General features: G+C 39.5%; 1 protein-coding gene across 1 annotated transcript in view; it reads right to left on the minus strand.

Moving 5' to 3' along the window:
* LOC149785231 (uncharacterized) overlaps positions 1-9,765 on the minus strand; it is a 43,760-nt gene extending 33,995 nt beyond the window's left edge. Inside the window, exon 1 of the mRNA XM_089979893.1 lies at positions 9,680-9,765. The gene's annotated coding sequence lies outside the window, so the exon portion shown is untranslated. The remainder of the gene's footprint in view (positions 1-9,679) is intronic.
* Positions 9,766-12,410: the final 2,645 nt, after the last annotated feature.

Consider the following 12,410-nt stretch of genomic DNA (forward strand, 5'->3'; position numbering starts at 1 on the left):
GGAATACCACAAATCAGCTCGTCGCTTCTTGATGAAATTTGACGGGAGCAAAATCGTGTCCATTTTATTTTGTCCTGAATTGTTTGACATGTTGGGCGGAGACATGGACATGAGAATAGCCATGCTCAAGAAAAACGAATTACCAATCATTTACGACAACGAGTCTTTTAGCAAGTTATTTCGTGCCCTGGTAGAACTGAACCAAGGACTGAATTTGATGTTTGTGTACTCCGATGTGGTGGAGTACAACGTGGTGGGACACACCTCTGTGCCGTTACTGCGTGTCGTTCCTTTCAAAGTGGATTCTGCCACGGCCGCTGACGAGGAAGGTGGAAACACTTACCACGTTCACCGCGAATTTGTCCATCCTCACTATTTGCCCGTCAGCAAGTCTTATTTGGACACGGTCAACATTGCTATAAAAGGAGATCTGGGACAAAATATTCCATTCACCAAAGGAAAAGTCACGGTGAAACTCCATTTTCGAAAACGGTTCTCTCACGAGTTGTAAGTCATGTATCCATTGTACCGAGGGGTTGCTCGACAGCGAGGACACGGTTTAGGAGATATGTTAAAATCAGCCTTTCGTTCTGTGGCCCCAGTCTTGAAACCGATGGTGACACGCGGATTACATACCTTGAAAAATGCCGCACTGACGCAAGGCAAAGAATTTCTCCAAAACGTCATCATCGACAAACAAAATCCCAAAGACGCCTTCATGAGGGCAGGCAAAAATGTCGTGCTGCAAACGGGTAAAGACCTTTTGAGCCGACGAGAAACACCTATAAATGCCCTGCACGCTACCGAGTGAGGCATTCAGCAAGGACAAGGCAGAAAGAGACGACGAAGAAAACACCCTTTCACCACATTTCACACGTCTAAAGCCAGAAAGGCAAAGAAAAGAAGAACGGTTCGAGACTTAGAAGTTTTCGATTATTGAAAAACAGACAAAATGATGCACCGAGAATCTTGCGCCTGTTCCAAGTCGGAACTGGATCTGTTTGCCATGCCCCCCACCATGATGACCATGCAAGAATCCCAGTGGGTGGAATTTCATCCCGTCTCCTCTTTGACGGATTCCGCTCCCATCGAGTTTGAAATCAAAGGAAAGCCCGAAGATTACATCGATCTGAATAGCAGTTACTTGTACAGGAGGCGATGCTAGAGTAGCTCCTGTCAACAATTTCATGTATGCATTCCTTGTTCAGCGAAGTGGACTTGTACTTGAATAACAAACTGGTCACCAGCAGCATGGATACTTACCCATATCGTGCCTACCTGGAAAATCTCTTGACGTACGGAAAAGAAGCCAAGAATACTCATCTGGATGCTTGCGTGGTATGGAAACCTGACACGGCAGGTGTGGCCACGTTTAGCGACACAGTCCTGACAGAAGATGACAATCCTCACAATGTGGGGTTTAACGACCGTCGTAAGAAAATTCTGCAAGGGCGAAGTTTAGAACTGATATATCGTTTGCATTTGGACATGTGGTTACAAGAAAAGTATTTGCTCAACGGGGTGGATATCCGTCTGAGACTGAATCGTAGCAGTGCCGCTTTCCATTTGATGGCCCATGCCAATGAATACAAAACTATCATTCAAGAAGCCCGACTTTACGTGCGTCGTGTGGAAGTGTTACCTAAAGTGGGAAACGACGTCAGTCAGACGTTGAGCAGAACGACCGCCAAGTATCCGATACGACGCGTAGAAGTGAAAACGTTCACCATTCCCGCTGGACAGCGATCTATGATCGAAGATCATCTGTTCTAAGGACAGTTACCCAAACGTTTGATTGTTGGTATCGTCAGGAATTCAGCCTTCAACGGAACCCACGATCAAAATCCTTTTGAGTTTCAACATTACAATGTGTCCAAGATCGAAGTCAGTCGCGACGGCAAGACCTTGTGTACCCGACCCTTTGAGCCTAACTTTGGTGTCGCGAAGAATTATTTGAGATCGTACTTGTCCCTGTACGAAGCCACGGGACAGTTAGGAACCAACACCAGTCACGGTATTTCGTACGACGATTATGCAGGAGGCTATGCTTTGTGGGCTTTTGATTTCACTCCAGACCATGGCAGCGACGAGAGACATTTCCACCCTATAAAATCGGGTCAGATTCGTGTGGAACTTCAGTTTGCAAATCCACCTGCAGATCACACAGTGAACGTCCTCCTGTATGCAGAATTTGACAATACCATAGAAATCAACAGTTTGAGAGAAGTCATTCTAGATTATTAGAAGCTATGGAAGACTGTTATCCCTCTTTACCTAGTGGAGAAACTTTGAAGATGAAATGTGAGGAGACCGTGGAAGAAGAAGAAGAAGAATCACAAAGTTATCATGATGAAGTCAAGATGGCCAGAACAAGAAGCCCATTTAGTCTCCTGTTTTGCTACAGTCCTGGCAGATATAATGAAAGAATTGATCAAAGAAGAGTGCTATGGATGTCACAACGATCATCCCAGTCAAATTCAACACGACAAATGTCTGATGTTGAGTCAAGAAGAAAAATTGGACGAATACCTGGACAAAGCTTGGGATCACATCGAGATAGAATTCGTGTTGAACGAGTGGTATAAAAGCCTGGATAAACATTCTTCTCCTCCATTAACGTCTCTGGAGTGCCGTCGCATCGAATCTCTCTTGGACCAGAGTAAGAAGTCGGGGCTAAACGCCTTTTACTTGTCAGACATTTTCAAGCAAAAAGTCAGGATCGAATTGATCACTTATCATTACCTGTGAAGAAAAAAAACACACAAATCAATGGATACCTGGGAACTTTATTACCTTTTGAACCACAGTTCGTACACGGCTTCTTGGAATCCTGTCGTCTGTGCTAAAGATGAACTCCCTCATCGCAAACCTCAAGGCCATTTAGCTTATGTGATCAACACGGACGACAGTCATCTCCCAGGAACCCACTGGGTAGCCGTCTACTTTCCTCAAGAAGGATGTGTGGAATATTTCGATTCGTATGGATTGCCTCCTTTGGAAGACGATATCATTGACTTTATGAGAAGAAATGCTCAGACCACCCGATTCAATAATGTGAAATTACAAGGCACAGATTCCTTGGTGTGTGGACAATATTGTGTGTATTTTCTGCATCATCGCAGCCTGGGCTATTCCTTAGAACATTTAGTGACTCATTTTGATCCTCGTTCTTCTTCTAGAAACGATGTGAAAATAGATCAATGGTTTTGTGACCATTATGCTTATCTTTTGTCTCAAGCTAGGAAACGTAGTGTCCATCAATGGCCTAATGACTTCCAACAGTGGAAATCACAATTTCATTCACAACGTTGTCAACCCTGTCCAAAATAATGTGTTAGTTGAAAAAAATGTTTGTCATTTGAAAAAAAATGTTTGATGTTATATTCTTGGGTTATTGTTAAACATGTTAGAGTTGTTTGTTAGTGTTAAGTGATTTTGAATAAAAAAATGTTTTGAAGAAAAGAAATGCCTTTGTCTTTTTTTGGCTATAGGAATCTTGATTCATGCTGTTTGACTTCTTACTATCCCTCTCATGACACTCATTGAACGTTCCGGCTCGAAAACCGTGTAGGGATGTTTTCCTTCACGTCCGCGCTTTGACTTTAAAAAACCGGGGTAGCCTCCAGTCTAACCATCCATTGTCGACTCATCCTCCTACGAAGATGTGCTCCAAACTAGCTAAGCTAAACGAAGCCTACGTGAATTTGCATAGGGTCAGACACAGTCTGATATCGAAGCCAGAAGAAATAGAGAATGTGAGAATGTTAAAAGTCACTGAAGACCTGATAGAAGAGCTCTTCAGAGAAGAAATGAACAGGGAGAAAGAAGAATGGACAGAGAAGTACATACTTCAGAAACAACAGAGAGAGCAGCAACAGCAACAACAGCAGCAGCAACCTGACAGAGGCTTTGTCGATTGTCGTATCGACACCAAAGAGTTCTTCTTCTCTTGCCGAAGAAGCAGACCAATCGTCAGAAAGTCTATCGTCAGAGGACGTCGCATTCTTAGAAACTTAAAGATTGCCATAGCAAACAAAAAAACAGCCCTTTTCAGGGCTACCCATACGTGTAGAAAAGAAATAACAATCGATTTGCCAATGTGTGTATGTAGAGTAGTGTGAATATAAACACTCACTCTTTTCTGGTGTGATTGTATATGTTTATGTGTGTGGGTGATTATAAGAATTCAAGTACGTTTGTGTGAATAGTAGATTATGATCATGTTTTTTTTTTTTGCTGTTTGACGTGCGTGGAGAGTAGATTTGGGGTTTGGTTTGACTACTTTGCGTATGTGGATAGTATATTATTTGTTTAATGAATTTTTTTTTGAAAGTGTTTCTTTTAAGTCCGTTCGTTGTTTGGTCATGATCTAGGTAATATAAATTTTGTTTTAAGGGGATGTTTTCCTTCACGTCCGCTCTTTTAGTATAAATTGAAAACTAATCGTCAGTTGGGCTACCCATCGTCGACCTGTTAACATCAAGACGATGAATACAAGAATTGTAAAGCTTCTAGAACTCCAGATGTACCTGGAATATGCCAGGCGTATAGTGAATGAGCTGGCTGCAGAGGCCATAGTAGAAGAGGCAAGGATAAAGAAAGAAGAGGAGGAGCTCAATAGCATATATAAAACCCTCATTGATAATAAATGGCAGGAATTATGGAACACAAGCACTCAAGGCAGGAAACTAAAAACCATCATTAAAGAAGTATGTAGAAATAGGAAACAACCCAAAACAAAAGGTAGTGAACAAAAATTCATAAATAGAATACTCACGGGCAAAACCAAGCTGGCTAACAGCTTCGGACAGTACATAGGACCACAACCACATAACCCTAACTGTTACCACTGCAGGGTCCCAGAAGAGATAGAGCATATTTTTAACAACTGCCATATACTTGAAAAAGAAAGGGCTAAGTTTAAAGTTAAACAGCATAATATTGGATCCCCTGCAACATACCCAGAATTCTTGATGAACACAAACCCCAATATTAATCTAACATTCAAAAATATTATAAGTTTTATACACGAAACCAATCTAATCAAAAAAATCTAAGAAAGTAAATCAAAGACCAGTTAAAAATATTACAAATCACTGTTTGGGAATTATGACGGCCGGCTCGGTCTCGTGGGTTCACAGATTGACACAGCCGTTCATAGCCCGAATAATAAAAACCAGTTAAGGACGAATATTACAAAATCACTGTTTGGGAATTATAACGGCCTGCTAGGTCTCGTAGGTTCATAAACTGACACAGCCGTTCATAGCCCGAATAATAAAAACCAATTAAGGCCACAAAAAATTAAAATAGGAAAATAGGAATTAATTAAAACAGGACTCCATAATAACATACAAACAACCATAAAACAAGTTTTCATTCCAAACCAATAAGATTAGGAATCAAAATAAATAAGGAATTCATGAAAAAAAAAAAAAAGAAAAAGAAAAAAAAAAGAAAAAAAAGGAAATATACTCCTAACCGTCTCCTTGTCTCTAAAACAACATCTGGCTGAACTTTTAAATCAAGCTTCCACAGCTATTTCTACTAACATACTCAGCCAAATCCAGGCAATGTTGGCAGACGACCCGGAAGAATTTGAAACTTCAACGCTGGCAGCGGCCCTGGAAGTATCATCATCGAGCGGCGATGAAGCTGATAAACCTGCACCACCTAAACAGAGTGGAAAAAAGGAAGGCTCTGTCTACCGGAATATGGGACTGGGAAAGGCAATTGATGATATCAAAAAAGAGGGCCACTTCGTCAATGCCACAAGATCAGGTGTCCTAATGTGACGTCATCGCTGCCGACCAATCGTAGCGGGAGTCACATACTGCTTGGTTTGACACCTGGGGCATTTCAATCCAACTAAGAAATACGAGTGTGTGGTGTGACTATTCCCACTCATGTTTATTAGCCTTTCAGTCAGGTTGGTAAGGACTAGTTAGTCCTACACCTGAGTGGCTAAATTAAAAAGTACTCTTTGAGTACATAAAAGCCTGGGGGATGAGGCTCCTTTTCCTTCCTCCAGGAGTAATTAAAAATCACGCATTGCGTGAATAAACAAGTGGTACATGTTCAAAAGAACTTGTTTTATGGTTGTTTGTATGTTATTATGGAGTCCTGTTTTAATTAATTCCTATTTTCCTATTTTAATTTTTTGTGGCCTTAATTGGTTTTTATTATTCGGGCTATGAACGGTTGTGTCAGTTTGTGAACCTACGCGACCTAGCAGGCCGCCATAATTCCCAAACAGTGATTTTGTAATATTCGTCCTTAACCAAAAACTTAGTTAGTTAGTTAGTTGGATTATAGTGGTTTTCGTTCTTTTGAACATGTACCACTTGTTTATTCACGCACTGCGTGATTTTTAATTACTCCTGGGGGAAGGAAAAGGAGCCTCATCCCCCAGGCTTTTATGTACTCAAAGAGTACTTTTTAATTTAGCTTTTTAATTTAGTTCACGTATGTGGATAGTAGATAATATGAAATGATAAAAGTAGGGGATGTTTTCCTTCACGTCCGCGCGTTTTAAGTAATGATCTAGGTAATATAAATATTATGTCTTAGGGGGATGTTTTCCTTCACGTCCGCACTTTTCGAATAAGAACCCACAAGGTTCGTCGTTCGCACCATTCTACGGAATAATCGATACAAGATGGAAGTGTCAGCGCTGTTTAACAATTTAAGAAATGTTTACTTTTGGATAATGGACGGAGAATATGCTATAGAAAGGACAGAAAGAGAATGGAAGTTAAGAAAAAGTCTTCACTATGTGAATGAACTAAAATTAGCAAGGAAGATGATAGAGGAGATGACAGAGGAAGAAGTTAAGAGATTGAGAGGATTGATTCAACCAGAGTATGTCAGAGTGGGGACAATAAAAGAGGCCATGGACAAGGTAACAGAAGTAAGAAGGTTTTTGGAAGAGATAAAAGACAGGTCAGACTGGTTCTTTGTGAAAAGGGGCAGTGAACAAATAAAGAAAGCGGAGGAACAGATGAAATAGGTATTAGATGAAGAAGTGCAGAAAATCAAGGACAGGTGGGCTAAAGATAGGAAAGAACAAGAGAATAGAAAGAAAAATGAAGAATATGAAAAACTGAACAATAACTGGATAAAAATCCAACAGAAGTTTAGAGCAATGTGCCACCCTGACTGGATACTGGAAATTGAAAAGAGGAAGAAGAAAAGAATAATGGAAAAAGTGAGAACTTGGTGGAAGAAGTGGAGGAGTTAGAAGAAGAAGAAACCCAAAGGCCCTTTTCAGGGTCACTCCAGTCTCTCGAAAAGAGATAGACTTTCAATTGCCTACCCCTTTTTTATATTTTTTTATTTAAAAAATCTAGAGACCCCTCCCTATTTCAATTTTCGCCTGTTCCATTTTCCATAGACCCATCAGGTCGGCACCCTATTAAAATACGGTCCCGACCCTGTTCCATTTTCCCTTGACGCTAGACAGTCCCACGATTTATTCCCATGTTAAATTTCCCTTGACGTTATATTGTTCCAGGGGTTTTCGTCCATGTTAAATTTACATAGACGCTATATCGTCCCAGGGTGGTTAATGTTAAATTTCCATTGACGCTATATTGTCCCAGGGTGGTTTTTATTGGTAAGTCCCATTGACGCTATGCTATCCCTATTCACTACTCACACGCACCTCGCAAGCACTCGAAAAATATATTTTCAAATATCAATTAAAACTGGTTTGATTCAAACCTTACTTAACTTAGGAAGTGGGATTGTTTCTTTCGAACCTGATAAAACAGAAAAACACCAGATCAGAGATTGAGCAACATGTGCGCATTGAATTTTGCGTGACATTGTATTCTCACCTTAGAGAACAAAAATTTTCTTTTTATTGCTGTTGATTATATTTCTGGTCGTGATGGTGACAAAAAAATTGCTTTTAATATCTATCATCATTACATCAAATTCCAAACAATGCTTCGGTGAAAACTTAAAGTCAATAACTTGGGACTATAGCCTTTTCATCTTTAATGAAAATTTATCATGCCTATTATTTGGTGCCATTATAAATTTAATACATTCGTCCCGTCTCACGATGGACGTCACAAAGCAAAGTACATCACAGACAAAATGTGTGCCAAATTACTTGCGTCTAGTTACTGAAATATATAAAGATCTCGAACATTTATAAAAGGTTGAAACAATTGTTGCGAAAGATTTTATTTTTTTAATTCTATCAAAACTTGTCAGTAAAATAGGTTCTATCGTGTTGTCTGGCAACTGGTATTATGCTTTCTTTTCCAACACACTCTTTCAAAAGAAAAATATTTTAAAATCTGTAACTTTGTGTTCCTTTTATTCTTTTTTATGTCAAAAAGTTGTACGTTAAATAATAATGTTTACTTGGCGATGTTTGATACCTTTTTGCTTGACCAGATTAAAAATTATTTTTTGTTACTTATTATCGTACCACACAAAATATGTGTTAACAAAACGAGTAGATATTGAATGGTTTTCATTTGTTTCTAAGCGCAGCAATACATGTAGGGGCATTTAGTGCTGATGCATATTGGAGTAAAGTGCCTTGCCCATAAAAAAAAACAGTAGTGGACCAAGGCTGATCCGATCGTATAATTAGAACCTACTCCCTGTCAGTCGCAAGTTCTGAATGCTAATCGCTGTGCCACTGTGTCCTCTCTCTCTCTCTCTCTCTCTCTCTCGCCCTTACGACTGTAGTTAAGGGTAACGATGTGGCGTGAAAAATGACCATCTAGGTCAATGCAAATGAAAATTACAGTCGACGTATTGAAAATAAGACCCTATGACGACAAGGGGAATTTAGAATTAGATCCCATAATTGACATTATGGGATGTTCTGGGGTCAAGGGAACGTATAATGTCACAAACATCCATAAGATTAAGACCTGGGATTGCATAGTCTGTCAGCAGAAGATGAGGGGACTGTAGCGAGAAATGAATTTAACATTTGTTCAATGGTTGAACATCATGAGACGGTCTTGAGTCGAGGGAAAAAATGTAAAACCATGCTTACAGCTATTGACCTATACGCAAATATGTTAACCAACACTTATACATACTGATCAAAAATATGTGTCTAACAATAGTTTTCACTATTTACGACTGGAGCACTGTACTCACCCACGTTACTTACAAAATCAACGCCCCACCCCCACAGCTAAACATTAACTGTTCAGCTAATGTGTTTATTCGACTAGAACAAAGATCTACGAATACATATTTATCATCCCATTCATTCATTTTAGCGACTTTCACACTAGTACATCGGTTTTACACTATAACTGATGCACATTTGGATGCTTATTTTCATTACATATTTATTTAGTCTTACATAGTACATTTGGTGCTTAATCCATATTTCCGAAGCGAACTTGTGGATAAATCCTAAGTTTAATTCTAGTCAAATTGTATAGCTAAAATGTTTGAAGATCGCAAGAGAGGTAGGCAATAAATACAAAACCGCAGCTGTATTCTAGTTCCGATTCGGGGAAAGTACTCGTTTAATAGTGTGTGTAAATATATCTCGGTCCAATGGCCTCGGACCAGATTAATTCTTGCTTTTATACCGACAATGAATTTATAACCGATGGAAAGATGATTCAGATTCAAAATTCAAATATCAGGGTCAATATAACGCCTGGTCCAATTGTGTTATCATAAACTGTACCTTTATCAACAACCTCAAACACCGTCCTATCTGATTTTCCATTTTCGGCGTCTTCTACACTGACACTAATCTCGAAAGCACTCGAACCTGAAAGTAAAAAAATAGACTTACACTGCTGAGGCTGTAACAATTCATCACTGAAACAACGTAGAAGATAAACATCAAGTGGTTTAATAACTTATTTCTCCGCCGAGATGTTTGATGTCTCACTTCATATTTTGTTCATGCCCTTAGGGACATGTTTTAAGGTCGTGCAAAACAATTTGTTCGTGCAACCTACTTTATAGCCTAAATATAGTAACCAAAAAGTTTATTTTCTAAATTGGTCTCTTGTGTTTTTTTTTAAAAAGTCGGTGAAGACATCTGTTGGATAAATGTTTCAAAGAACTTATACAATCAGTGTCCTTATTGCCTTCACTGTGGAATTTCATACATGTCAACAGCAAACACCCAAAATATATATATGATGTGTCAAGATGGCCGCTATCGCTTAACCGGCTGAAAGCAGCTGTTCTGCTTTCTGTGCCGTTTTTCATGATATATGTGCTTGTTGTCTGTCTTCGTCTACGTTACTGTGTTCATCATGCATTGGCTGTTCAGTTTGTATGTGTTTCTTCATCTCCTTATTTTGAAAACGAGAACAATTAGACTTTTTATCAGCTGTCTTGCTCCACTGCTACAACTTCCTTTGTTGTTGAACAAACCGCTATCACCTGAGACTCGCCAGTCAACCCGTTTATGTTTTAACTGACCCTCATTACTTGCTTTAAATTGCTTTAAATGACCACTGAATGGCTCTACACACTAGATTGTGCTCTAGACTAAACGAACTGGGAATACATTCATCATTACTTTAAAATGTAAACAGAAGCGAAAAAAGCTGACCGTCGTAGAACAGGAAGAAGAATTCCAGTTATCTCCCTTATGTCATTTCCGGCTCAACAATTTAAAAATTCGACCGTTAATTTAGATAACCTAATTTAAATCCCTATTAAATCGCCAACCTTTGTGTCAACTATCAAGATATACCTCTGCGCATTGCATTATCAAATACCCAATCAGTAGGACCACCGGAAAAGCGCACATAAATAGTTAATTTTATCAACGATCAGAATATCGACGTCTTTTTCCTGACAGAAACATGGCTAAAAACATCAGGCGATGAGCCGAAGTGCGCGGATCTAACACCCACTGGTTACTCCATCAAGTCTCGCGGAGGTGGAATTGCTGTCATCACAAAGAACTCCATGATCAAACGTCTTAACCACACCACAACTTTCAATTTCTACCACATATCGTTTGAACTAGTCAAAACCACACTCACACTGGAACAAAGGTCAGTCCGTCTTTTTCTGCATATACCGCCCTCCTCTTAGTAGATAAAACAAGCTAACTGAATGTCTCTTTTTGTAGCAGTTTCCGAATCTTCTGCAGTATGGAAATTCGACAGGTGGCAATGTGATTATTCTTTGAGATTTCAACTTTCACTTTGACTGTCCAGGAAACCCATACACATCAAAACTCCTAGATTCCATTAATGTTTTCAACCTCAAACAGTCAGTTAACCAACCCACCCATAAACATTGTCACATTTTAGACTGGATTCTTCATAGACCTGGTGATAATAGTATACAGTCCTCTCTAGTATTCCACGAACTTGCATCAGATCACCTCTGCATTATATGCCATCTTGACGTATCAGTCCCTAACATTCCACCTGTATTTGCTACTAAGAGAAACCTCCGTATGATAAATAGAACCAAACTAATGCATGACGTCCAAGCAAACCTAACAACTTGCTTATCTCCTACAACAGAACACCTCGATAACTGCCTGCGTTCATTGCTCGACAAACATGCCCCAGCCACCAAATGTAGAGTATCAATTCAAAAGTGTTCTCCATGGTATAGCAGTGTTAGAGACAAGCTTCGCACTGCTAAAAGAGATCGCCATAAAGCTGATAGGCTTTGGCTTTCCACCAAACTCACTATTCATAAGCAAATCTATGAAGCCTCTAAGAAGAACGTCATAAACGTAGTCCATGCAGAGAAATGAGCCCACTACAGTACTAAAATCATGGAAAGTTCCAGCTGCAAAGAACTCTTCGAGATTACTAACAAGCTAATGTCAAGGAACAAATGTACACCACTTCCAACTACCTTCTCTCCAGTCGACCTTCCGGACCTGTTTGGAAATTTCTTCCGTGACAAAGTACAAACCATTAGAGATAAGCTTGACAAGACAATTTCAATTGACTCGTCGTCACCATACAGTTGGGATACAGAATTTGAGCGGCAACAATTAGCAGCATTTGAACCTGTCTCTATGGATTTAGTACATACAATTCTGATGAAGAGTGCACGAAAGTCATGTGAACTTGATTCAATTCCAACATCACTGCTGCTTGAGTGCTTAGATCCAGTATTGCCTTCACTAACTGATGATATTAATACCTCTCTCTCTCTCTCTCATCCGGGGAATTCCCATCATTTTTCAAAACTGCCATTGTAAAGCCTCTGCTGAAGAAACCAACACTCCATCATAACGATTTTAAAGAACTACCGCCCAGTTTTTAATCTCCCATTCATATAAAAAATCTTAGAAAAGGTTGTTCTATCCCAGCTTGTATCTCATCTGAATTCAAACAGTCTTTTTAGCAATGTACATATCGCCCTTGCCACAGTACTGAAACTACTCTTCTAAAAGTAGTTAATGACATTCTATCTAAAGT

Source organism: Sinohyriopsis cumingii, chromosome 13, assembly GCF_028554795.1.
Source record: "Sinohyriopsis cumingii isolate HCF-2022 chromosome 13, ASM2855479v2, whole genome shotgun sequence".
Classification (NCBI taxonomy): Eukaryota; Metazoa; Mollusca; class Bivalvia; order Unionida; family Unionidae; genus Sinohyriopsis; species Sinohyriopsis cumingii.